Source organism: Coenobita brevimanus, chromosome 111 (assembly GCF_032717465.1).
Source record: "Coenobita brevimanus isolate Jiangsu-jjx chromosome 111, ASM3271746v2, whole genome shotgun sequence".
NCBI lineage: Eukaryota > Metazoa > Arthropoda > Malacostraca > Decapoda > Coenobitidae > Coenobita > Coenobita brevimanus.
The window spans coordinates 26147113-26174236 of record NC_137064.1 but is presented as its reverse complement, the minus strand read 5'-3'; the positions used below and the strand labels follow the sequence as shown (position 1 = coordinate 26174236).

The window sequence follows — 27124 nt, the reverse complement described above, 5'->3', positions numbered from 1 at the left end:
CTAGAAGCTCATAAACTCACCTCAACATTCAATTTCTTTTTTTTTTTTTTTTTTTAGGTTTTGGCGACCTACTTTTTTGGTGTTTGTATATACATTTAACCAGTTCGTAACTCGTTAATCAAACTTGGAGTGGCATTCTCGCTAGCTAAGACGACTCTCTTACATTGCTTCCTTTCTACTCTATTGTATTATACTTCAGAAAAAACAGGAGCAATGGAAATGCTTGTCCTTATCGCTTTTTGCAAACACGGGATTTCCCCGTAATTATGTAAGTGAATAAATTCCCTTTTCCCATTCTTCTCTCAAAACCAGGAACTAGAGAGAGACATCTTCATGTGGTGGTTCCGATATAACTGGGCAGTGGAACGGCCTGGTTATATCTCTCAACATCCTCCCTATTCCCCGAAACGAGGATGGTGGGTTGCAGGAGAGGAGCAACTTCAGGCTGCAGTAAGTGCAGTATACTAGGTTCACATTCAGATGAGCCTGGAGCCGTAACTACCACTAATACTCCTACAAAACCAGATGTTATTTACCACAGATCATCGATTTTAAGTTTGTAACTGAATATCCGTCCTGTCCCAAATTTTGGGGAGTGACGGGTCTGCATATTAATCCTTTCAGTATTAAAACTCCATTTCTAGTTACCGCCAGGAACTATTATGAAGCTTTAGTAAAAATCATCCTTTTGGGGAAGAGGAATGAGGTGAGGGACGTTTGCACAGACAGGGGAGTTCCCGGACCATATCAGCGTCACCGCGAGAAGGCGTCCCTCATCAACACCACTTCTCATAATAGCGGGGTTAAGCGTGTGGGGATTGAGGGGGGAGGGGTAGAGAGTTTTGACCCTGCTGTAGCCTCCCTGACCAGCCCTCCCAGGTCATACGATCCCCTTTGTCACTCTACACCTCGGAAACCAGGAAGAATAAAAAAAAAATAATAATAATAATAAAAGGAAAGAGTCGAAGAAAAAGTGATGAGAAAGGAAAAATGGGCAGTAATAACCGAACAAAAATAATGAAAAAGAAAGAAAAGGCAAAAGAAGGACATTGAACAGTAAGAAAGAAGAAAACGTAGATGAAAGAGAAAACAGTAAAGAACAAAAATAGAAAAAGAATAAAAATAGAATAAAAAAAGAGAAAAGAAAAAAAATATGGAGAAAGGCCAGAAAAGTTTCCGTACATACATACACATCATCCAATCCTGTGTTGCCCCATGAGGAGTGTAGGAGCCCTGGGCTAGGCAAGTTGTTCCTGACATTTGAAATATGAGTGACCAGCCTCACTTATCTTTGAGTGGTATTACGTGAGCAGTAAACCCCAGCCACCCCATGGATATAAACCGACACAGGCTCAATCCGGCTGGAGCACCTTAATTATCCACTAAACCACCAGGCGCCATAGTTTGGTTATATAGTTAGCACCCAGCGTAATAATTGGTTTCTTGTTGTACAGGAAACCATTTGGCTTGTCACTCAGTGTAGAGTCACCCATAGACAGAAGGAAGAGGAAAGAAAGAAGGAAAGAAGGACATAAGAGGAAAGGAGGAACGAAACAATGAAAAGAGGAAAGGGCAGCTGCCCGAGAGCAGCACTACAACGAGTGAGTGGATGGTGGGCGCCCCCACATATCATATAAGGGTTTGTAATACATAAAAAAGTATAAAAGAAAGACAAAAATATAGATCAAGAAGGAAACATGAGTAAAAGAAGAAAGAAAGGAACGGAAAGAAAAGTAAAGGAAAGGAAGCACTAAAAGTTAGGAAGAAGAGATACAAAAGATTAGTTCATGGAAAGTTCTAACAAATATAATGTTGCACCTAATACAAGAGTAGGCAAAGTTAAGAAAAAAATGTAAATTTGCCAAAAATGAAGGCAATACATAACAATAGTTAGGAATCTAATGAAAATAGCTGACAGTTTGAAGCAACATAACTGGATATTTAGAGTTTTTTGTTGAAAACAACGAAAATAATTTTGCTGCTTGTCAACAGGAAATAATTTAACGCTTTGTATGGTGAATGTTCACTTGCATATTTTAATCGGATGAAAAAGAAAACTGACCGAAAGTTGAAGAATATCTTGCTCAAGCAGGGCGATCAAAAGAGACAAAAGATTTCTTTGCCCAGTAAAATCATCAGATGGTAGTAAAAGCGAATTAGAATGGTCAACATCGTTCTGACTGGGATATAAAGACTGACGGTTATTATTAAAGGAAAGAGTTGGTGATGAAAGAATCACGAAAGAAAAGGGTTCCTGCCAGAATGAGGCTGTATCTTCTCAAGAAACACATTCAGTACGTGGATATAATTCTTCCACTGAACAATTAACGGTGCTGTGAACTCTACACGCCAAAAAAAAAAAAAAAAAAAAAAAAAGTCGCTGAGAGAGATAAGGATTGTATTTTTAATGGCTTTGAAGATTTCGTCACAATTCTTCCTTACTATGTGTTCTGCACTTTGGATCTCAGTATTCTCTTGCTTGTCGATACTGAAATGAGAAATAGCATATCAAAGAATGCTACGGTGTAAGACGTGAAGTAAATCGCGAAAGACAGGTGCCATGAAGCATCCACTCAGAGACGAGACGGAAGCGAGGGTAGGGTGAAGCAGAGGTCAAAGCTTCCAGGGGTGAACCCGTGTGTGCCAGCCGAACCAGACTTACCTTTCCTGATTAACCTGCCCCTTTTCCCACCGCTCACCCCCCCACCTCTCCCACCCGTCCCCCCCCCTACCTACCTTTTCTCATCCTCCCTTGTCCCCCCTCACTGCCAACTTGCCCCTTTCTCACCCTACCCCCCCACCCGTCCATCCCTGCCACGCCCCCTCTCCCACCCTGTAACTCCCCTGCACCGGTTTGGCTCGTCGTCTGTATCTCACCCCTGTCATAATGCTACTTCTACTCTCCACAATAGCTCCCTGAATTCTGCACAACTATATCTCTCTCCCCCTTCCTCCACTCACTGTTGCCTTCCTCCACCGGTTTGAGTCCCTCGTATGTTTCCCACCCCTGCCCTGATCCTCTTCCACTGTCAATATTTGGTTTCTGAATTTCTACACAGCCTCATCTTTCTCTACCTTCCCACCACTCACTCTTCCTTTCCTCCACCCTCCTCCGCCGATCTGGCTTCTTCGTATGTTCCCTACCCTTGCCATACCGCTCCTCCACTCCTCATATTCTCTCCTTTCTTTATTCATATCATATTGCTTTTTTTTTTTTCTTCCCCCCACCAGTCTGCCTGCTTCGTTTCCTTCCTATCTGTGTTAAAATTATCTTCCACATTTCCTTCCGGTCCGCTCTTTTTTTTTTTTTTTTTTTTTTTTTTTCACCTTTGCGTGGATTCCTAAAATATATACTATAACTTCTCGGAGCCCCCTCCCCTCCCCCGAAAAGGGGAAGTTTCGGAAATGGCAGACATAAAGACTACTGAGTGTAAAAAAAAAAAAAAAAACAGTAAAAGAGAGGTTCACATGGAAAAGACTGGCCAGGGGTGGGGTTCTCAAAGGTACGAGTATTTATTATGGTTTTCCTGTCGTATCTCAGAACAGTTTTTAAAGGATGGCCAGCGTCATTGGAATCTCTCTCAGTCTTGCATCCTTTAGCCAAAAATAAGTAAATTAATAAATAAATAAAATACGAGAGGAATATTGCCATAGGTGTTAAATGTTTTGGATGGAAGGACAAAGAAAGAAATTGTTTTGAATGGCAGGACAAAGAAGGAAATTATCTGTTTTGGGTGCAAGGACAAAGAAAGAAATTGTCTGTTTTGGATGGAAGGACAAGGAAAGAAATTAGCTGTTTTGGATGGAAGGACAATGAAAAAAATTATTTGTTTTGGGTGCAAGGACAAAGAAAGAAATTGTTTTGGATGCAAGGACAAAGAAAGAAATTATCTGTTTGGAATGGAAGGACAAAGAAAGAAATTATCTGTTTTAGGTGCAAGGACAAAGAAATTATCTATTTTTGGTGCAAGGACAAAGAAATTATCTGTTTTTGGTGCAAGGACAAAGAAAGAAATGATTTGTTTTGGGTTGGAGAGACAAATAAAAAGAAACTGTCTGTTTTGGATGGAAGGACAAAGAAAGAAATTATCTGTTTTAGATGGAAGGGCAAAAATGAAAAAAAATGATGAAAATTTCCATGATTACTTATTCCTGCAAAAACATAAAACAATAACGAGGGACTCTATCGTAAATGTTTTCAATTATCCCCAGCCCAGGATAAATATTAAAGTGACAGGTGCTAAAGAGTAAACGGGTGAGGCTGCATTAATGTAGTGGATAAACAGAGGGGAAGAAGGAGTGGGTGGAAATGGGAGGCTTTGATGAAGTGGATTAAATGACAGGAATGAAGATATCTTAATTATAAATAGCTGAGCATCCTGAGGGTAAAATTCTCTCTCTCTCTCTCTCTCTCTCTCTCTCTCTCTTTCCGTCCCTGTCATCACCTACACCCTGTTTCTTCCCTACACCCTGCTTCCTGCCTATGTACTCAATACCTGGTGTTACCCTGCTCAGTTCCTCTACTGAACCATACAGGGTACTACAGTCATTGCACAAACTTTTATTTTCCTCTTCTACAAGCAGCTCCATACTTTCATTTTCCTCTTTCTCTCCCTCCTCCTCCTCCTCTAATCTTTTTTCTTCCTCTTCTAAATGTCTCCTCCTTTTAGTGCTTCTCTCCCCCTTCTTCATACTTCTCTCACAATACTGCAGCTCTCTTCCCTTCTACACTATACCCCTATACTTTCTATTTCTCACCATCCTTGTTTCTATCCAGTTAACCATTGTATCTCCGTCATCCCACTCTTCCTTTTCCTTATCTACTTCGACATAGCTCAGACTCATGTTCTTAAATCTACAGTCCTGCCATCCTCGTTCTCTGTTTTTTAAATCTGTTCTGTGCATTTTTTTTTTTATTCTGGCTACTATAGTGGTGAGAAAATTTGGGTGTGTGGAAATTTCTCGAACTGGTCAGTTAAAATCGGTCTCCATTAACTCCATCGGTAAAGTACGATTTTTTCCCTAATTTATGGATACTGAGAGGACGATATTATTCAGCTTAAGGGAGACGTAGCATTGTCAAATCTCTTAAAGAATATCGCTCTTGTCAATTAAAGACGAGGACGAGTCTATAATATATTTTTGCTACATCCAGACAATTTTATCATCTTAGAAGAGCCACATGGTAGTAAAGAGCTCCATAGTAGTAAAGAGCTCCATAGTAGTAAAGAGCTCCATAGTAGTAAAGAGCTCCATAGTAGTAAAGAGCTCCATAGTAGTAAAGAGCTCCATAGTAGTAAAGAGCTCCATAGTAGTAAAGAGCTCCATTATAGGTAAAGAGCTCCATAATAGTAAAGAGGATAATGAAGCTTAAGCCTAAATCCAAGCACAGTGAGTCTCGCCTAAGCTGCATAAAAATCATCAGGAAATATTAAGGAAAAAAAGGATGTCACTGTAATAAAGAAGCTTTGTCCTTAATCCTCCTGTCCTTACCGTTACCCTGCCCCTCCCCCACATACACGCATGCACGCACGCACGCACACACACACACACACACACACACACACACACACACACACACACACACACACACACACACACACACACACACACACACACACACACACACACACACACACACACTCTCTCTCTCTCTCTCTCTCTCTCTTTACCGGTCCAGGTCTTTTGTGTATACCAACCCTGCTGCTACCAGTCTTACCACACACCTGAACCACACTCTCTCTGCCTCATAATATCCCGCAACATATAACTTCAGGGATTTAGCTTTCTAAGACCCCAGGAGGGATGAAGGTTAGGTGGAGGTCAGATACTGTGCACGTCAGTTTTATTCTCAAAGCAACTATTGGAGGCTTTTGGATCATATTCTGTCACCAAGAGTTTAGACAAGCTTACCCTTAAATATTTTAGACAGTGATTGTGTAGTCTCGAGTACCTACATCTCACAGAGTGTGTTAGTGGACTGGCTATCAACTATTAAGCCCTTAAAAAGAATGGCTATCTTATATTTAGTTTTTATTGCATTCTAACCATTTTATTCTGATTAAGAGAGATTTCCAACCATAAGGGCTAGAGATTTCTTTGATCAAGCTCTTCACTACCAGAGGTCTGCCCTAAGTTATACATGTCTCCCCTAGGCTTAATGTAATCGTCTGAAGATAGCAAGAATTAAACTAAACAAGACGCCAACACTACAACACCGCTACACAGGTTCCATCCCTTCACTACCTCTCATTATGACTCCTTTCTTTTCCCTCTATCCTACTCGATTCCCTACTGGCTCTAACTTGCCTGCTGCTACCTTACCCTATCTCTTCTTCCACCATCATCAGCTCCTTGCATCTAATCCACGCTGTACTGGCTTCACTGTGCACAACATTTCTTGCTCTTGTTACTTGTCTGATAAATATTCTCCGCCACATCGCATCAGGAATTTTTCTCTAACGGGGATTCATGACCTGCCCTACCTCGCCGTCTCACTCATCTCTGCTGATACCCTGCTCTGCCTCCTCTGCCATCGTCTGCTTCATAAACCTTCTTCATACCTTCTTATCTTCCTCGGGTACTTCCTACTTTTTATGATGGTCTTAATAAATCTTCTGTCTTTCTTGCATACTCGCTACCTTTAAAGAATATCACCAACACATGTTTCTGTCTATTGCCAGACGCCTCAATCCCGTAACGAGTGGCCACAGGCAAATCGTCTTCACGTCACTCTGTTCCCTGTCAGTTTGTTGCCCTCCATCAACTAACACACCCCTCTCTCATACATCTCTCCACTCCATCACTCCAACTCATCCTTAGTCTCTCCCTCCTCCTTTCCCCCTTCACCTCACATGCACTCTTCTTGTATGTGTCTTTTTCTCCATCCTCTCCAAATAGCCAAGGCATCTAAAATCATTTCTCATAAACTTTCAATCACTGTTTCACTGTTGCTATTTCCAGACGCTTTATTTCCACCCAAGAGAGACTTTCCAAATTCAAGGGGTTAAATAAAACCCTGTCAGAACTAGGGCGGTCTCCTAAGCCGAAAAAATTGTCTGGGGATAGCAGGAACATGGCAGAAAGTACGGCTGAGTAAGTTAGCTTTTCTACATTTTTTCATCCCGGCTCTTCCCCTGTCATCAACCCTTTGCTGCATGCTACCTCCCTGCCCTCCCCTGCATCACTCTTTTCGTCTTAATGCATATCCTTGCCTCGTCTTTCATTCTGATACTTTGTCCCTAAGTGCACGATCCTCATGGCGATTTTTCTTTCCATTCTTTACATCACTGCATATTACTTCCCTTACCCTACCCTCTACCACGCCAGGACCTCCCTTCCATGCTGTCCCCCTGCCATCTGTCGCCCTTGCCACGCATGTTTCGCGATTACTACGGCGTTTTAGCACGGTTCCACCTGCCTTCACACACCTCCAGCCCTCTCGTGACGTATGCGAGCGCGCGCGCACACACACACCACACACCTCCAGCCCTCTCATGACTCGCGCGCGCGCACACGCACGCACGCACGCACGCACACACACACACACACACACACACACACACACACACACACACACACACACACACACACACACACACACACACACACACACACACATATATATATATATATATATATATATATATATATATATAGTATGTATATTAGTATTATATTGTGTGTGTATTCTCTCTCTCTCTCTCTCTCACACCACCACACCTGGTATCACTTGAATGGGAGCTCAGAACTCGTTTGTCACTCGTCAGGGGAAGTGGGAACAGGTATTGGCCTTGCACACACACATACACACATATTCACACATATACATACACACGCACACACACACACACATACGCAGACACACTCGTACATACACACACACACACACACACACACACACACACACACACACACACACACACATACAAACGCACACACTCACATATACACACGCACACACAGACACAAGACATACACAGATGTACACTTTATGTATATCAGATTACATAATTGCATAAATATATAAACTCAAAGAAAACACGAATGTACAGAAGTAAACACATACATACACACACACACACACACACACACACACACACACACTCACTGCAGCAAATTAACCCCAATAGGAAAATGACCCGAGCGAGCGCACGCACAACCACAGTCCCCCGCACGCAAAAATGGACACAAACACGTAAATCACGAGAGACATGAACACATTAAACCTCTCCTGGCGGTTAACCCAAGGACATGTTTTTATTATTTTTTCTTCCTGAGACGGTTTTTCTCATCTTAAGAAGGATATTTGGAACTTAGGGGTAGAGACTAAGGATTTCTTTAACTATTACTACAAGACGATTTCCCTGAGCTGGAGAAAATCATTGGACAATAAGTATAGTAAATAATTCCTTCTATGGGCAGGGATGTCAGGGGTGGTGTTATCAGGGGTGGTGTTATCAGGGGTGGTGTTATTTGAGGTGGTGTTATTTGAGGTGGTGTTATGTGAGGTGGTGTTATTTGAGGTGGTGTTATTTGTAAGGGTGGTGTTATGGTGGTGGTGTTTGGGGTTATATGCAGTGGTGTTAGAGGTGGTGTTAGGGGTTATACAGACTGGCGTTAAGGGTTATCACAGGTGGTGTTATTAGGACAGTATTTTCAGGGACGATGATGTTAGGATGGTGTTATCATCGTGGTGTTATCAGGGTGATGTTATTAAGGTGATGTTACCAGGGTGGTGTTAAAATGGTGGTGTTATGGTGTTTTCAGGGTGGTGTTAATGTATGTATGTATGTATGTGTGTATGTTACTGTATGTATGTATGTGTATGTTACTGTATGTATGTATGTATGTATGTGTGTATGTTTATGTATGTATGTATGTATGTATGTTTGTATTTAAGTATGTATGTATGTATGTATGTATTGTACGTACGGTATGTATGTACACATGTTTGTAAAATCTGACCAAGAGATCAGGGCAGTTTCCTGTTCACGAGATTTAGTGATCCATTATTCTCTCTCTCTCTCTCTCTCTCTCTCTCTCTCTCCATCTGTCTGTGTGTCCATCTATCTCTCCATCAAGTTTAAAGATTGTGAACATTGAACAAGAATTTTTCCTGTCACAAATGAGCAGTTAGTAAGCACAGAAGAAAATGTTCTTTTAAACATAATTCCATAGTACATACTGACTTTATTATCGTGTCATTATTACCATTATTTTGCTACAAACTGACTTTAGCCCTTCTAGTATGAAGTGAGTGCATTTAAGCCAACTGAATTTAATAATGAAGAAGGAAGAATGTTATCCATATGACGTCATAATGCTAAACGGCTTAAGTAATAGTAATTAATAATAATAATAATAATTATTATAATAATAATAATAATAATAATAACAGAAATAACAATAATAATAATAATAATAGTAATAGTAACTAATAATAATAATAATAATAGAAATAACAACAACAACAACAACAATAAGAATAAGAATAAGAACACGAGTAAGAATAATTTGTGTCAGTGTTACAATACCTCAGACATCATTCAGGTCAAGGAAATGCGTACCACAAAGGAATGTCGACAGTCACGCAATAAAAAAAAAAAATCGGTAGTAGCCACGAAATTTTACGAAACAAAGACGAAAAATTGGAGCCATTGTGCATACTGTAAACATTGAAGAAAAATTATAGCCATAGTACTTTGCGCCAGGTTGAAAAAAAAAAAAAAAAAAGAGATGGTTTGGCCATGTGGAGAGGATATTGAATGAGAGATTGACTAGAAGAGCGCGTGTGGGTATGGTGGAGGGGAGAGGGGAAGAAGAAGAACAAAGATAAAATGGAGGGATGAAGGAGAAAGATATATGAGACAGTTGGGTGTGAGTTGGAGGAAGGGCAGCCAAATGGTAGAAAGCAGGATGACGTGGAGGCGATTTGTTTGAGGTCACCCCTTACTGGATAATAGGCTTATGGCGATAAACAGATAGACAGATAGAAAGACAGATTGATAATTATATATATATAAACATAGACGGAAGATAAGAATATTTTACGTATTGTAGATGGTAAAATAAAAAGAACTGAACTATGTACTACTTTAACGTTAATATTACATGTAAAGTTAGACGAAAATAAATACCAATGGAGAATTACGTAACCGAGATGATAAATAATGACGTTAATCATACGTCACCTAAATAACAGATACGGTTTAACATGCCTCGTAATACCCCAGAATCCCTTTTTTTCCTGTTCATGTTTTTGGATCCATGCCACCCTGTGAACTACTGGGAAAGAGCTGATGGTGATGATGATGATGATGATGATGATGATAATGATAATGATGGTGATGCTGATGATGATGACTGATGACTGATAATTGATGAATGATGATGAGTGATAATGATAATTCCACCCCATGTATTGGTGGGAGAGAGGTTAATGATAATAATAATAATAATAATAATAATAATAATAATAATAATGTGACATAACCACGACAGAAAAATAGAAAAAAGAAAACGCAAAAAAAGAAAGATAATCCGCTCACCAGGTGTTATTAAACGTGTACATCACAATTTAATCAAAAAGAGATAAAAATCTGATAAAAAATCGTGTGAAAGCAAATAATAAGTTAATCAGCGGTACGTGGCCACACCCAGTATTATCAACCCCACATCCGCTGCGCTGGAGATTGAACGGGAGGTGTGTCTGTCTACCTGTCTGATGCTGGCTGTTTTTGTGTGGCTGCTGATGTCTGCCTCTCTGATGGTGGCTGTTTTTTGTGCTTACTTCTTCCTGTTTGTTTTTGTGGTTGTTACTGGTTATCTGTTCTATTTATTTTTGTCTGTGTTCCTGTATAACTTTCTGTTTTACTTATACTTCTGGCAGTCTGTCTGTTTACCTGTCCAATTTCTGTCTGGATTTTTTTTCTCTCTACCAACCAATGAAAATGTATTTAAAAATGTCACTCTGCCTGTATTTCCTTGTTGCTCTCTCCGTTCATTTTCCTCTCTGTGTTTATTTACCATCTACCTATGAACAAACACACAGATATACATATAGTATATACGATTCACTGGCCAAAAATGGAGAAGATATCAGTGCAGCCAAGTACTCAGTTCTTACTCAGAGCAAGTGCTGTGTGTGGAGCGGCAGAAGACAGAACAGGTGGGTGATTTCTACAGGAAGTCATATAGGTATCTAATTTAACTAACAGCGTATCAAGCAGTACACGTTCCAGTTAGGGTATTATTATTACAAGTGGAAGCTTCATTACCTATATTATAAGGTACTATCTCTATTACTTGTTCAACAATACCGTTACCTTATGACTGAGGATAATCCAATATACTATAGCACTAGCCGTGTGTCTGTGAGTGTGTGTGTGTATTTTGGGCAGCCGAAACAACACATTCAAATCGCACCAAAATTGGCACAGAAATCGCAAATAATTCGCTGTGAAAAAAAAACTTGGTCCCATCACGATTGAAAAACTTTTACTATATTTAATGAGCGATCTCATTTTGACCAAAAAAACGCCGCTCCTGGCGCCCGGCATAGGATCTCCGTAGAATTTTTTGCCCACAGGTACAACTAAAGTATTTCGGACTTGCGTTCGGACAACTTGGGTTCCATTCCCGAAGCTGCAAATAACTCGATCAGTTGGTTAGCTGCAAAAAATCCAAGTGACAACTTTACACTAGAACAGCACATAAACGCGAGAGCCCTCTGTAAGAGCAAGTGCGAAGGGCTCGAAGGGCCCAAGAGCACTTGCACCATACTATACCCTGGTTACGGTCACTATTTCTTCGATCAGTGTTGTTATTCTGAATTATTATTATTGAAGCCTATTTTCTTGTCTATCTACATTTCTTTTTATTATATTATTATTTTATATTCTCTTCATGATAAGACTAATTAATATATGATAAAAATCATGGAGAACTCACATTCACGGATGTTGAAAGGTTTATGACAAGAATTACTCGTAAATTTCCTCATTGTGTAATTCATTTATGACACCCAGTTGCTGTGGAAATAACTAAAATGATATTAAGGGCAAGTCAGGTTTATTTACACTGACTTTGACTTATAACACGGAGGGATATCCATTTTTTACTTCCATATTTCCCTTTATTTTCATGTGGTTATTATAATTTTGATATTACGCATTTCCGCCAGTTTTTAACACTTTTACCACGATATTCACTTTACAATATATAAAGAAATGAAAATGCAATGCTGTATTATATGAAAGGGAGATTTAACACTTTTTCACCCAATATATTAGTGGAAAATGACAGCAGAACTAAAGTATATTTGTAGTGGAATAAAGCAAAAGTAAAAAAAACATTACTAAGAGACTCGAGGCTGTGTTGGTGGCCCTGTGGCGGCTTTAGGCCTATGGAGATTCCTTAGTGTAATTATTAGGCCTTTGTTCTCCTGTTAATTCCCCCCTGTTGTTTGGCACTTTTCTTTTTAAGTGTGGAGTTTGATTCTCTCTCTCTCTCTTTCTCCCTCTCTCTCTCTCTCTCTCTCTCTCTCTCTCTCTCTCTCTCCAGATCAGGCATTCTCCTCTATCCCTAACTTTTCTTCACTTTCTTTTCTTTCTACTCGTATCTTCCATCACTACCCATTTCCTGACGTCCCTTCCTGTCCCTCCTCATTTTCACATGACATCTCAGACCTTCTCTTCTTTCGTTCTCCTTTCTGCCCTTCTTTCTTTCTCTTTCTTTCTCCTCATATTACTCTTCTCTTAACGCTTCCCTTTACTTCCTCATCCATTCTATCCCACCCTTCCTTCTTCAGCTGGCGTACCCCTCTCGCTTATCTTCCCCTCCATCCACTTCCTGTTTCTTCCCTCTCCTGTCTTTCTATCTCTTCTGTCTCCTTTTCCTTCCCTTACTCCCCATACCTTCACTTCTTCCCCTCTCTATCGACTACTTTTTCTCAACTGGGTCTCTGCTCTCTCATCCCCTTTTGTATTCTCTCTTTTTTTCCCTTTCTTTACTTTATATTCTTTCATTTATTAATCCCTCCCTCACTCCCTTCTACCAATTTGTTACACCATCCCTTCTCCATCTCTAGCTCTCTCCCTCCAGTCTCTCTCCTCTCCATTTTCCTCCCTCTCATTTCTCTTACCTTCTTCCAGTACTCTTCTCTCCCCTGTCTTCTTCTACTTTCTCTTTCCCTTTGTACCCCATCATTTTCTATCCCACCAACAGATATTCATTCTCATACTTTCCTTCGCATCACTTCACACCCTCCCCTATACTTTGTCATCCCTCCCGCTCCATTCTCCTCTCCACTCACTCACATCCTCTCTCTAAGTCTCTGTGCCAATGACCTTTCCTGCTATCCCTGTTCGTTTATATTCCTGTCTCAGATTCTGCTTTCTTTTCCCATTCTTTTCCTGTCTCTTTCTGCTTCTGTCTGTCCTCGTTGGCTTCAGTTTATTTGTATCTGTAGCTGGATGTACTTAGTCTGTCAGTCACTCTTCCTGTTTGTGCACCTTTCAATTTATCTGTATTTAGGTGTCATCATGTGTAGTCTCTGTCTGTCCGTCTATCATTTATTTTTTAGATCTGTGACTATCTATAACTGTCCTCATATCTGGTCTCTGCCTGCCTGTCTGTCTGTCTGTCTCTCTCTCTCGACTATCCCTGCCTTCCTTAGTCCTCCCTTTACCCTCCTTCTCATCCTTTCCTACTCTTCCCTAGTTGGCACCCTACTGTTCCCTCATACCCCTCCCCCCAATCTCTCCACTCCGTCTCTCTCACATCCTGCCACTCTCCAACCCTTCCCCCACCCTCTCCCCTCCACCCCATCCCTCCCACGTATCCCCCCTCTTATACCCTGACGCCTCCCTCTCCTCCCCACCCCCTCGCCTCTCCCCCACTCCTCCCTACCCCTCTCTCCCTTTTTAAGTTACCCCTACCTCTTCCCCTTCTTTCCCCCCACTTGTATCTCAGCCTCCTCTCCCCCACCCACCCCTTCTCTCCCTGCACTCCATACTCTCCTCTCCCCACATGTCCTGATTCTCCTCATTTCCCCTCCCCCTCCCCTTCCCCCTCCCCTCTTCCTCTCCCCCTCCCTCTCTTCCCTGCCCCCTTCCTCTCTCCCTCCCCCTCCTTTCTATGGCACTAATTAACGCTATTGAGTCTCGTGTCCGGGGCTTTGCGATTGACAGGGGTACAAAATAGAGCTGTCAAATATGTGACTCTCTCTCTCTCTCTCTCTCTCTCTCTCTCTCTCTCTCTCTCTCTTTTCAGTAACATATGTACAGTATAAGTATCTTGGTAACCAAAGTCTTAATACAATATGGCTTTTTCATCATCCATATTGCGTGTGTGTGTGTGTGTGTGTGTGTGTGTGTGTGTGTGTGTGTGTGTGTGTGTGTGTGTGTGTGTGTGTGCTTGAGTGCGTGTGTGCAGTTTTAACCCCTTCACGATGCGGAGCCTTTACTAGACAGAGGCAAATCATCCAAACACGATTAAGCCAATAAATACGCTGCTATAATCCTGAGTGAGAAATTTAATCCACCCTTAGCTTTCTCCTGCGCTTATTAAAATCTCCAGGAAACTGACAAATCCGGAATTTATAATGCGTAATGAAAGGGAGAGATTTATCCATTCTTGTATTTTGCTCGCACTAAGGATTTCATTCAGGCTGCCAGCGGACGATTTTATTCAGCAGATGACACTACCTGGTAAGAGAGGGGTTAATACTGCTTCCATTGATCCCATCATTTCTAGGAGTGGTGTTTGGGCCACACCAGTCCTAGAAATGATGGGATTTCTATTGGGTACAATATTTTTAAAGCATTTTTTTTTAATATTGGTTTTGGGGATTATTTGTTATAATTAAACATTTTAGTATTATTTCTATTATGTATGGAGTGATTAAAAAAATCATTGTCTTTTCATTGGATATTTATATTCTTATTTCTGTTATTCTTTTAATATTAGTTTTTACTGAATATTTTTAGCAGTTGTCAATCAACTTTCGGTTATGCGTATATGGGTTACATGTCTTTGTAGAAAAGGAAATTAATAATTGTATATTGAAACAAAGCTGACAGTATAGAGGGATGCTGTGAAGGATATACTTTGGTACATACAGAATGTCACGGTATAAAATATCAAACTATGTAATTATATTACGAAATAAAATGAATGAAATGAAATTACTACTGCTACTACTACTACTACTTCTACTACTACTACTACTACTAATGGCCCAAGTGAGTCCATAAGAGGGAAGCGGTTAATTTAGTTACTGGCTGTAGATATGACTTTGTACTTTCCTTTGTACTTTCCTCCTTTGACAATGAGCCGTATCCTAATTGGCGTATAAGCCTTCGTGACGCCTCCTTCTTCATGATTTATTTTGCATACACCTTAACATTCTCTCCCATGACATTTGATATCCTTTTATTATCGGCATAGTTCCCATCAGTGACGTAAGAGGGTATTGAGGTGTACAGAATGGATCGGTAGAGAAGCGGTGTTGCGAAATCTCCACCATTATAGTTCGTCTGCTAAAACGTTAAATAAAAAAGTGGAGTGCAAACCCCTAATTACTGAAGGTCATTTGAGGGACGCCTGTGGTGATTAGGTGTGGTTAGCCTGCATCCCATATTACAGAAGGCAGTCAGCAGCCATATAGAAAGACCAAATACGTTCCATCATTAGCACGTACTTCAGAATCCATTATCAAAAAAATTCGGAGTGTGCATCTCACTCTGCGATTTCAGATTTCAGTTTTAACCTTTCGACTTAAGCCCTTCACTACTGGAGCTCTTTCCTGGGTCAAAAGCCTTCGTCTGGTTTAAGAAAGACTATAACAAAAAATTAATGGCAATATTAGTCGTAGCCCCAGGTTCATATCAAACGTGAACCCTGTGGAGCGAAGGCTTAATTTGCCTCTCTCCTGCAGTCCATATCATCTTTTCGGGGGATAGGGAAGTAGATGAGGGACGTTTGTATAACCAGGTAGTTGAGCCGCCCGGTTATATCGAATCCACCACATGAAGGCGCCCTTCTCTAGACTCTAACCATAGTAAAGAGGGTGACTGAGATATAGTTATATTTCTCTTTCAGGGAGGGACCCCTTAGCTGAATTTAATTGTTCGGAGGTAACCGGAAAGAGAGAGAGAGAGAGAGAGAGAGAGAGAGAGAGAGAGAGAGAGAGAGAGAGAGAGAGAGAGAGAGACGTCATCCTGTAAATCCTTTCAGTACATCTTTTTAACGTTCAATTTTGTCACCTCCAGACAGCTTTAGTCAACTTAGGAAAGACCTCGTACCGAAAGGGAAAAAGAAAGCTATTTACAACTCCTTCATATCGAAAAAAAAAAAAAAAAAAGTATCGCTGAGGGTAAATAAAATCGTCTGAAAATTGCAAAAAAGAAATACGTAATAATGAGTTTAATTTAAGTAGAAGCATAGGCGTTTGTAGATGACTGGGAATATGGCTGACTGTGGCAAGGACTCACAATTGCTGTGGCTGAATTTGCTGTGGACCTCGCTGACTATGGCTGTGATTTGCTGTGGACCAGGCTGACTGTGACTGTGGTTGACTGTGGATATGGCTGACGATGGCTGTGGTTCTGGCTGACGATGGCTGTGGACCTGGCTGATTGTGACTGTGGTTGACTGTGGATATGGCTGACGATGGCTGTGGTTCTGGCTGACGATGGCTGTGGTAGGCTGTGGGGATGAGGCTTGCTGTGGCTCTAATGGGCTATGAGTAAAACGGATATTGGTTTTGATCGTTTATTACTATGGCTGAGGTTGGCTGTGGCTTTAGTTAGCTATGGCTGTGGTTGGGTATTATTCTGGCGTAAACTATGTACTACGGCTGTGGATCTAGCTGTAGATCTAGCTAACTGTTGCTGTGGTAAAGAGGGCGGCACCACCACACTATCAAGTCACTCCACCAGTCCAACACGCTAGCGACCCGTGGGACCTGCCTCACTCACCTCACTCGCCCCTTCCTCCCACCACCACCACCAGTTCACCGCCCCTCCTCGCCACAGCCACAGCCACAGCACCCACGGACCCACAGAACCCACGGATCTAGGCCCACGGTAACTTACGGACACATTCATACCCATTAATTATTGTTACAGAAAGTCACGTACCCATCATCATCGTACCCATCGCCATCATTCATCAGTGGCCACAGAAATTTAAGTGCCCATGTACCCACAGAGCCATTGTACCCCACAGAACCCACCTACCCCACAGAACCCATGGATCTATAGCAACAGCACTCCAGGGACACATTCTTGGCTGTCAAAATTCACAGTAATTCATATAGCTTGCCCACAATCATCACAGAAATACACATGCTCACAGTCAAAATAATTAATGTACACAGAAAAATATAGTAAGAAGCCACTGCATCCACCAACCGCATAATCATGAGCAGCTCAGGAATTTATCTGCACCTATCACAAATTCATGTACCCACAGGCAGCGCACCTGTCAAGACTTCACATACCCACAATCAGTGCACCTGTCATATAAGTTCACGTACCAGTAATCAGTGCACTTGTCATAAAATATCACGTACCCACGGTCAGTCAGCAATAACCATAGAAATTCGCGTAGTCAAGCTTAGTCATCAGTGTCTACCTAAATTCACGTACTCTCAGTCACAGTCCTCAAATTCCACAAATTCACCTACTCAGTTATAATGAACAGTACCTTCAGACTAGAAAATACAGAACAAATTATCACTGCCCGCAAATTCACGTATCCACAGTCACAATCACCATTATCCACAAAATTACGTTCTCAGCCACAATCATCAAAATTTACAAACTCAAAGATCCACAATCAGTCATACGTATTAACAGGCTCACGTACCCACAATACAATCATCAATATCCACAGAAAATTCAGGCACTCAGGCAAGACAATAAAAGTAAAAAAAACAAAACAAAAATCAAGTACCCACATCTATGAAAACGCATCAACGGAAAATCACAAATCCACAATCACAGATATAAGCAGTCACAGCACGCACAGAGTCACAGCCACAGCGTTTACGACCCTACCACCACAGCAGCTCACAAACACAGCAGTACTTGCACACAGAAATCCTCATAGATCCACCGTCACAGAGTTCAGGGACACATACAGACCCATCAGACTAAATCTAAGTTATTCACAAACTCACACCCAAAGCCTAATGATATCGCAACACACGTTCAGCACACAACCATCAGGTCAACAAACACCATTTCAGTTTGGGTGACGGCCCTTTTAAAGCTAAGCCATGGTCATTCTAGGCTGTTCTTGCTGCTACCAGACGATTTTCTTCAACTTAGGAAAGGTCTCTCGTATTGAAAGGGTTAATGAAGTGTATATCTGACTCCTTTAGTTCGAAAAAACTCTGCCCTAAGTTGAGGACGTCAGTAAATGGAAAAAATGTTATTAAAAAAAAATGAGTTGCATCAAAGGGTTTTAAAACATAGAAACTCGCGGACTCATGGTTACAATAAATACAGATCAACAGCAATCTTAGAGTTACAGGATTCACAGACCTACAGCATTCCTTAGACCCACGGACATGGCCACCCACGTACGCATAGCAGATTATAGACTCACAGACACAGTACCACTCTATCATCATCATCAACAAGAGGCAGAGCTATACATGTCGGAGAGAAACACAGCTGCGCGCGCGCACACACACACACACACACACACACACACACACACACACACACACACACACATATACACACACACACACACACACACACACACACACACACACACACACAGCTCTCTCTCTCTCTCTCTCTCTCTCTCTCTCTCTCTCTCTCTCTCTCTCTCTCTCTCTCTCTCTCTCTCTCTCTCTCTCTTCCTGATCCCAGCTGCCCCAACACATTACCCCCACAAGATCAACAAAGGCAGGTGGCAAGGAAGGAAGGAAGGTCTAAGGTTCACAGAATAACTTAAGATCATTTTCCTCTCATAACTAAGATTTCATATCGCAGGAAGGCGTGGGTAGATTCAGTACTCTCCTTCCCTTGTCCTTCCTGGTAATAATAAATCTGTCTTAGTTACGACGGGGAATTCATCGTAAGTTTGTTTGTGAATCATCGTCCAGAACTCTTTACCGCTACTCCAAGTTGAAACGGGACTCGGAATGGCCGTATTCTCGTAAGCTTAGGAGACTCCCTAGCACCCCTTCATTGGCGATTTGATTTACTCTGCACCTCATCTCTTTCAGGACGGAGGACATTTTACTTACTTTATTTCATTTACCTCCAGACGATTTTATTTTTACGAGTGTCTGTCCATACTTTACCTGCTCATGTTCTTTATTTTTGATTAACACTCGTATTCTCATTGGCTTAGGATATTTCGTTACACATTTTCCAGAGCGATTTATCCTGTCAAAGTAATTTAATATCCCGAATGAAAACTGTGTCGATACTGAAGAGGAACATGTAACAGTTAAGGAAAAATTAACCCCTTCAGTTTATATTGAATTTTTGGTGCTCCCTAGACGATTTTGTTTAACTTTGGACGGACGATTTGTAGTGATGAGGTGAAAATCAGTCTCTCTTAACCCCTTCGTAACCAGATCTCTGTACTTAAAGTGCTTAATATTGTCATATGGTAGCAAAGGATTAATTTTAAAGTGTCATTAACTTTAAAATGTCATTGAATTGAAAGAAGTTATGGTTCAGCAAGCAGAATAAATCGGTAAGGTTAAAATGTTACGAGGTCTCCAGTGCCAATGTGAATACCACTCACAGATTATCGTAATTAAGAAACAGGAAATCATTAATGGCGAAATAAACTGCTGAAGAGGAGGTGCCTGGGAGACTCCTAAGCCAGGGAGAGGACGGCAGTAGTGCCCGATTCTAAGTGGTTCTGAAGATTTCGTAACCCCTCTTGCTTAGCGATTTACTCTACACATTATGAGGCGATATAAACAGCGCACGGGAGGATGTTAAGGTGCGCTATGTAAAATAAATAATTAATGAAGAGCTGCCACAAAGCCGCTTATGCCACTTGGAAAACGTCCCTTAGATTCAGTGAACTGGGGAAGATGCAAAGGCCATTATCATCATCATCATCATCATCATCTTTACATTCATCTTCTTCATTTTCATCACCACCATCATCATCATCATTCTCTTCATCATCAGTATCATCACCTTCACCGTATCACCGCTGCTTGACTGTAATTGTAACAAGCACATAAATCACTTATTTCATCTCTGTCCTTGTAGTTCCTCCTTTTCAGACCTTGTCCTGCCACGTCACCCAGTCTCTTGCCCTTTCCATCCCTGTATTTTCACTGTCAACCCCTTTCATCTCCCTTGTCCTTCCTTTTCCTATTATTTTTTGTCCTTCTCCGTCTTGCATCATTAGTGTAGTGTCCTGTTTTCTGGATTCGTGTTGTCCTGGCTTGAATTTTCTTGCTCTACCCTATTTTTTTTATTTTTGTTTGAATTTCTTTTGTCCTGTCTTGCTCTGTGCCTTTATTTTCCTGCCCTGTTCTCTGTTTTCTTGTTCTGCCCCGTCCTAGATTTTTTTCCTCTTCTCTAGTTCATTCCGCTTAAAACTCCCCCCCCCCCTTCTCTCTCTCTCTCTCTCTCTCTCTTTCTCTCTATTTCTCTCTCGCACACACACACACACACACACACACACACACACACACACACACACACACACACACACACACACACACACACACACAACACGCACGCATGCACGCAATCTCCCTTCCCGCTCTCTTTTTACACCAACCCAAACTCGTACCCTGTTGCTACGTCCTTCCCTATCCCCTGTCCTCTGTCCAGCGTAGTCCTGCCCTCCCCGTTGTCCTACATAACCCTCTCCCTTCCCCTCTTCTCCCCTCATTCGCCCCTCTCTCTCCTAACCTCTATTCTCAGTCTTGTTTTTCGTAATATTGTCCTCCTTTCACTCCCTTTATCTGTGTTTATCTTTAAGTCTACAAGGCTGCCTTGTCCCTTTCTTGTCATTCACCCTACTTTACTCCTTCCCTGACCTGTCTTGCCTTGCCTTACCCTCCCTACCCCCATCTTATCCTACCCTACCCTACCCTACCCCACCCCTCAAACCGCTCTGCCACTGCCCTCCTCTGCCCTAAACATCCCCTCCCCTGCCCTACCCTCCTTTTTTTCTTCCCCTTTCCTGACTGCTATTCACTGTCCCTTATAATCTTATCCCTCTTCTATCCTGTCCATCACCCTACCCTACCCTGTCCGCCACACTAGCCTGCATTTCCCTCAGCCTACCCTACTCTACCACACCCTACCCTACCCCTATACCCTCTCTTACCTTCCTCTGTCTTAGCTCTCAGTCTTCACATACCTTATTCTGTCACAAAATCGTCTCCTACCCTGTCCCTCACCCTGTTCGCAGATCCCCACCCAACCCTACTCCTACCCTGCCATGTCATTAACTCCTCTCCCACCTTGTCTTTCACCCTGCCCTACAATTATATGCAACCCTAACCTACCTTACTCTGTCACTAAATCCTCTTCTATCCTGTCCCGCAAATCCACACCCAGCTCTTCCCCTTCCCTGTCCTCCCACTTTATCTCTCACCCTCCCCTTCAGTTCTGCCCAACCCAACCCTACCTTACCCTGCCCTGTCACTAAATCCTCTCCTGCCCTGTCCCTCACCATGTCCCTCAAATACTACCCTACCCTGTCACTATATCCTCTCCCCACTCTTTCCCTCACCCTACCCCTCAGTTGTACCCTACCCCTCACCCTCCCCTGCCCTGTCACTAAATCCTCTCCCCACTTTGTCTCTCACCCTGTCCCGCAAATCTGTACCCTACCCCTCACCCTGGCCCTCAGTCCTACCCTACCCCTCACCCTGCCCTGCCCTGCCGTGCCCGCATCAAGCTCTCCCAGCCCCGCCCCTCACCCCTCGCACGGCCCACATCGCACAGCTTAAACTTTTTTCTCGGTAACGTCGTAGGAGAGAGGAGGAGGAGGTCGGCGGGAGAACCTCAGCATCTCCGACTTTCACCCCCAACAACAAGAGATGATTATATGCTAAGTGGTCTATTATCACGGAACTGGCAGGGACGGAGACAACGCAGTGACAGGGAGCGAAGGACTGAAGTGTGGTGGCTGGTGGTGACTGTGGTGGTGGTGGTGAGTTTTGACAGTGAACTATGGCACGGTGGAATAAACATACAGCATAGTGAAAACATTAGACCGGAGTGAAAACAGAAAAGAAAAATATTGAAGACAGAATAAAGTTACAGATTTTATAGAACAGAGAAAATATATGGAGAAAATATTGTAGAACTGAGAGAAAATGTGCAGAGAAAATGTAAAATCTAAAGGGAAGTACAGTATAAAGCCTGAATTATAAAGGGAAAGAAAATAAAGACAAAAAGCGTAGGACAAAAAGACAGCTGTAGAGAGAGGTTAGAAATAGGACAAAACTGAGTAAAACAGACTATATGAGGGACGAAACTGAACGAACAAATAGGTAGATGAGAACGAAAAAAGACACATAGTGGATATAACAGTAGGGAACAAAACAGTATAAATAAGAAATAACAAGGATAAACAAAGTGAATCTAAGCAAAGGAACTTAAGAAAACAGGAATCGAACGAAAAAGAAAGGGAAAAAATTACCGTGAGGAAAATGCAGAAAAAATACATAAGAATATAAGCTGAACTGAAAATTACTGAAAAAGCATAGTGCTGTACTGAACCCAATAGCAACAGAGAAAAAAGAACAGAACGAAACGAGTACAAAAGTGTAAAGTAGAAAGAAGAGACACAAAAACAATTAAAACTACACTAAAAACAATCTCAAAAAGTAGATACCTTAATGTGTATACCCAGCGTCATATGTAGCAAAGGAGGGTGTTGTCAGTGTGAGTATTTAGACCCTTCATGCACACACATTTTCAACCACCCCTCTGCCACGAATACCCCCTGTCACCCTTGTCACGTACTTCTCATTTAGGTCTACCTCCTTGGCACGTACGCTTCTTGGCACGTACCACCCCCATGCTTATGTACAACCCTTGCCATGTACACTTAATCGTATGTACACCCTTTCCCACCTTCCCCTATCATCGACACCTCTTGGATCATAGGTGTCTGCCACATACACCCCTGCCACCTGCACCCCTTCTCACGTTCAGTCTTGCCACCTGTCCTTCCTCTCACGTACATCTCTACCATGTACATCCCCTGCCACGTACACTTCTGCCACCTGCACCTCAACTACGTACAACTTTTTGACAAGTACATATCTGTTTGTACACCTCCTTTGCCTCCTACCACTTGCTCCTACCACGGACGGTCATGCCGGGTACAAAACACACCACGTACGTCAACCCCAGCACCTACCTGGCCATGTTTATATTTATCTCATGTACTTCTTGAACTGTATCTTCACCTACAAATCCGTCCACCTGAGTTCTCTTGTCACGTACATCTCCCACCTACGTCCACCCATACCACGTACAACTCACTTCCACGTACGCCACTACCACATACAGCTCTCTCATCGACACCACTGCCACGTACAACTCTCATTCACTTGCGTCCCTACCACGTACAACTCTCCCACTTACACCACCACCACGTACACCACTACCACGTACAGTTCACCCCCACGTGCACCAATACCACGTACAGTTCATTCCCACGTACAACTCACTCCTACGTACACCCCTGCCACGAACTCTTCCATGTATACAACTACCACGTACAATTTAGTGCCACGTACAACTCACTCCCACGTACACCACCACCACGTACAGCTCTCCCACGTACACCCCTGCCACGCACCCCCTTACCACGTACAACTCTCCCACGTACACCTCTGCCACGTACAACTCTCCCACGTACACCCCTACCACGTACAGTCTCTCCCCTGGCAGCCAATTCACTGCTTGTTGTGGGTAATTGTGTCACTGTAGAGGAGTGAGGGGGAGGGAGGGAGGGGTGAGTGAGGGGAAGGGGGGGAGGGGGAGGGAAGGGAAGTGAGGGAGAGAGGCGCAGGGGGAGCGAGGGTAAGAGTGGGAAGCGGCATGAGCGAGAGAAGAGGGAGAGCGACAGAGTGAGGGAGAGGGGATGAGAGAGTGAAGGGTAAAGAGGGGTTAGGGAGTGAGAGAAGAGAGAATAAGGGGAAGGAGGAAGGGATAAGGGAGGGTGGGGAGTGAGAGAGGTAGGTGGGAGGGAGTGGGAGTGAGAGAGGTGGGTGGGAGGGAGTGGGAGTGAGAGAGGTGAGTGAGAGAGGGAGTGAGAATGAAAGAGGAAGGGTGGCCAGATTTCTAGCACAGTTCTTCATGACCCCAGCAAAACTTTCTCTCTCCCGTTTCCTTTAATCCTTTCACCCCCCCCATCTCTCTCTCTCTCTCTCTCTCTTTCTCTCTCTCTCTCTCACCTATTCTCTCCCTCATTCCTTTCATTTCTATCCTGCTTTCCCACCATTCTCTTTCACCTTCATCTCTCTCTTTCTTCCTCGCCTTCCTTTCCCTTCCCTCTCTCTTTACTTCTCCCAACTCGTGCTTTTCGTTTCCTCCTCTCATCTTCACCCCACTCCCATCTATCATTTACCCATCTACAGACTATCTATCCATCTGTGTATCTATCGCCCCCAAGGTCACTAGGATAACACAAACACCACGCTAACAAACAATTTTATTTTATCCCAAGCCGTGTTCGAAGCCACCCAGTCTGAGCCATCCACTCATCCAACCGCAATCGCTCACGTATCATCACCAATTCGACCCGCCAGCCGTATAAGACACCACCCCACCTCTCCCTCAGCACCATAAACAGAGCCCTTACATCACCATAGCGGCTACCATCACGCCACCACCACAATGCATGCACCACCACCTCCAATACCCCCACTACCATAGCACCTCAGTCATCACTACTATCCACGTATCACCACTGCCACCGTAACAGCAATAACACTATATTTATCGTCATTATCTTCATCATCATCATCATCATTATCATCACCACTTTCGTAACACCATTTCCCACATTCGGAAGCTTATATCATTGCGTACGGTATGATCAACAGAATTAAAATCACCACATACAGCACCACTGCCATCACACTTGCATTAGGACAGTCATCGTCAACTTTTCCCACATTTAGAAATTAATATCACCAATTGAGGCACTACTTTAATGACAGTTGTACTATTACAGTCCTCCTCCTCCTCCTCCTCCTCCTCCTCATCATCATCATCATCATCATCATCGCCTCATTTCCCACAAACATTAACAAACAGTGCCACCACGACTACCACATCAGCACCAATCCATCACACTAATATCAACCATTTGAAAGCACACACAGTCAACCTAACAGCCATCATCAGCACACAAATACCATGAACGGCACACCACCGTCATAACGCCTATCATTACTCCCATCAGTGTCACCATCTTCATACATAAACACAGTATTTTCTTCGTACAGACACTATAATTAAGCCACCATCACCAACCACACACAGTACCACCCACACGTCTGTCACCATAACCACCATCATCACCACCGTCTGTGCAGTTCGTCACCATCTTCTATTCACCAGTCCTTCAACTCTTTCTCAGCTCCTCTCGCCTCTCTGTGGACATAAACATATATACGTCACCACCAACATTACCCTTAGCACAGTTCTACTGCATTTTCTTTTCTCAGCTACTATCCACTCAAATTTTCTTCTGACTTTCTATCCTCACTCGTCTTTCTTCATCCTCTAGTCTCTATCACTTTGCCAAAAACTGCAAACAAGGAAAGTAACACGCATATATATATATATATATATATATATATATATATATATATATATATATATATATATATATATATATATATATATATATAACTCTCTATCCAACTCGTATGCATCTTCTAACCCCTCCCATCTATCCACTCAAAGCGGCTCTTGCCTTTCTATCATTCTGGCATCATCCACACACACACACACACACACACACACACACACACACACACACACACATCACCCTCTAACCACCACGTCTGCATCTTCCACTCCTATCCACTCAACACTACTCTTGCTTCTCAATCCTCACTCGCCTCTTTTCATCCTCCATCACCCCTCTCTTCATCCCTTTCCCATCACCTCACAAAGCCGCCCTTCTGCCCCCATATCCTTTCACCTTTCAGCCACTCCACCGCCCCTCCCCTCCTCCCCAGTCAGATCCCTTCATCCCTCCCTTCTATCATTCACACTGTTTCGCTCCCTCTTTCAAGTTGTCCTTCTCATTATTCCAGTCCCTTCTTCCTATCTCCTTCCTTCTCTTACTCCCACCTCTACTACCTCTTCCTTTCCCTTTCCTCCTTCCTCTCCTTTTCTACTTCCCTCTCCCAATCCTTCTCATCTTCCCTCTCTGTCCCTCTTTCCCTTTCCCAGTCCCCCCTCCTCTCCTTCTTCCCTCTCTCCCCCTTTCCCCCTCCTTCTCCCTTAACTCCCTTCCTCTCTCATGCACACCCCAATACTACAGTACTGCTACCATTCCCTCCCCAGCAACTGCCATACTCTTCACCACTAACAATCTTTTTCCTACAACCATCATCCAATTTACCACCCATTTCCACCAGTACAAATATAACCCCTTTCAACTACCATTCATTTCCCTGCAACTACCATTCCCTTCCCTACAACCATCGTTCCCCCCTTCAGCTACCACACCTTCCCCTACAGCTACCATTCTCTCCCTGCCCCATGTTCCTCTTAACCACATCAACCAGTTTTTCCCTTTCCCTTCTTCTCCTCTCCACTCTGCTCTGGCTGTCCTCCCTCTTCTTCACTTTCCTGTTCTTTATTCCATGTATATTTTCCCTTTCCTTTCCTTCCACTTCCTCTTTCAACTTCCCATCTCACTCTATTACGAGTAAATGCCCTTCCCACAGTTCACTTCCTGTCCCATTGAATTAGCTTCCACTCTATTATCCATCTCCCTAATCCATCATGTTAGCTTCCATTCCCTCTTTCCATTCCTCATCCTCCTCATTTACTCCTCCCTCTTTCATTACATTTGCCATCCTATACCACTAAATTTCCTCCTTTATTTCACTTCTTTTTCCCTTATATTT

At 42.8% G+C, this 27124-nt stretch overlaps 1 protein-coding gene across 3 annotated transcripts in view; it reads left to right on the top strand.

The window, feature by feature from the left end:
- Positions 1–27124, top strand: part of LOC145417806 (innexin inx2-like) — a 331918-nt gene that overhangs the window by 89124 nt on the left and 215670 nt on the right. The window contains exon 1 of one of the 3 annotated variants that reach the window (XM_080286423.1): positions 22840–22904. The exons of 1 other annotated variant lie outside the window; for it this stretch is intronic. The gene's annotated coding sequence lies outside the window, so the exon portion shown is untranslated. Of the gene's footprint in view, positions 1–22839; positions 22905–27124 lie in introns of those variants that run through there. One more of the 3 variants, XM_080286427.1, reaches the window with a different exon arrangement.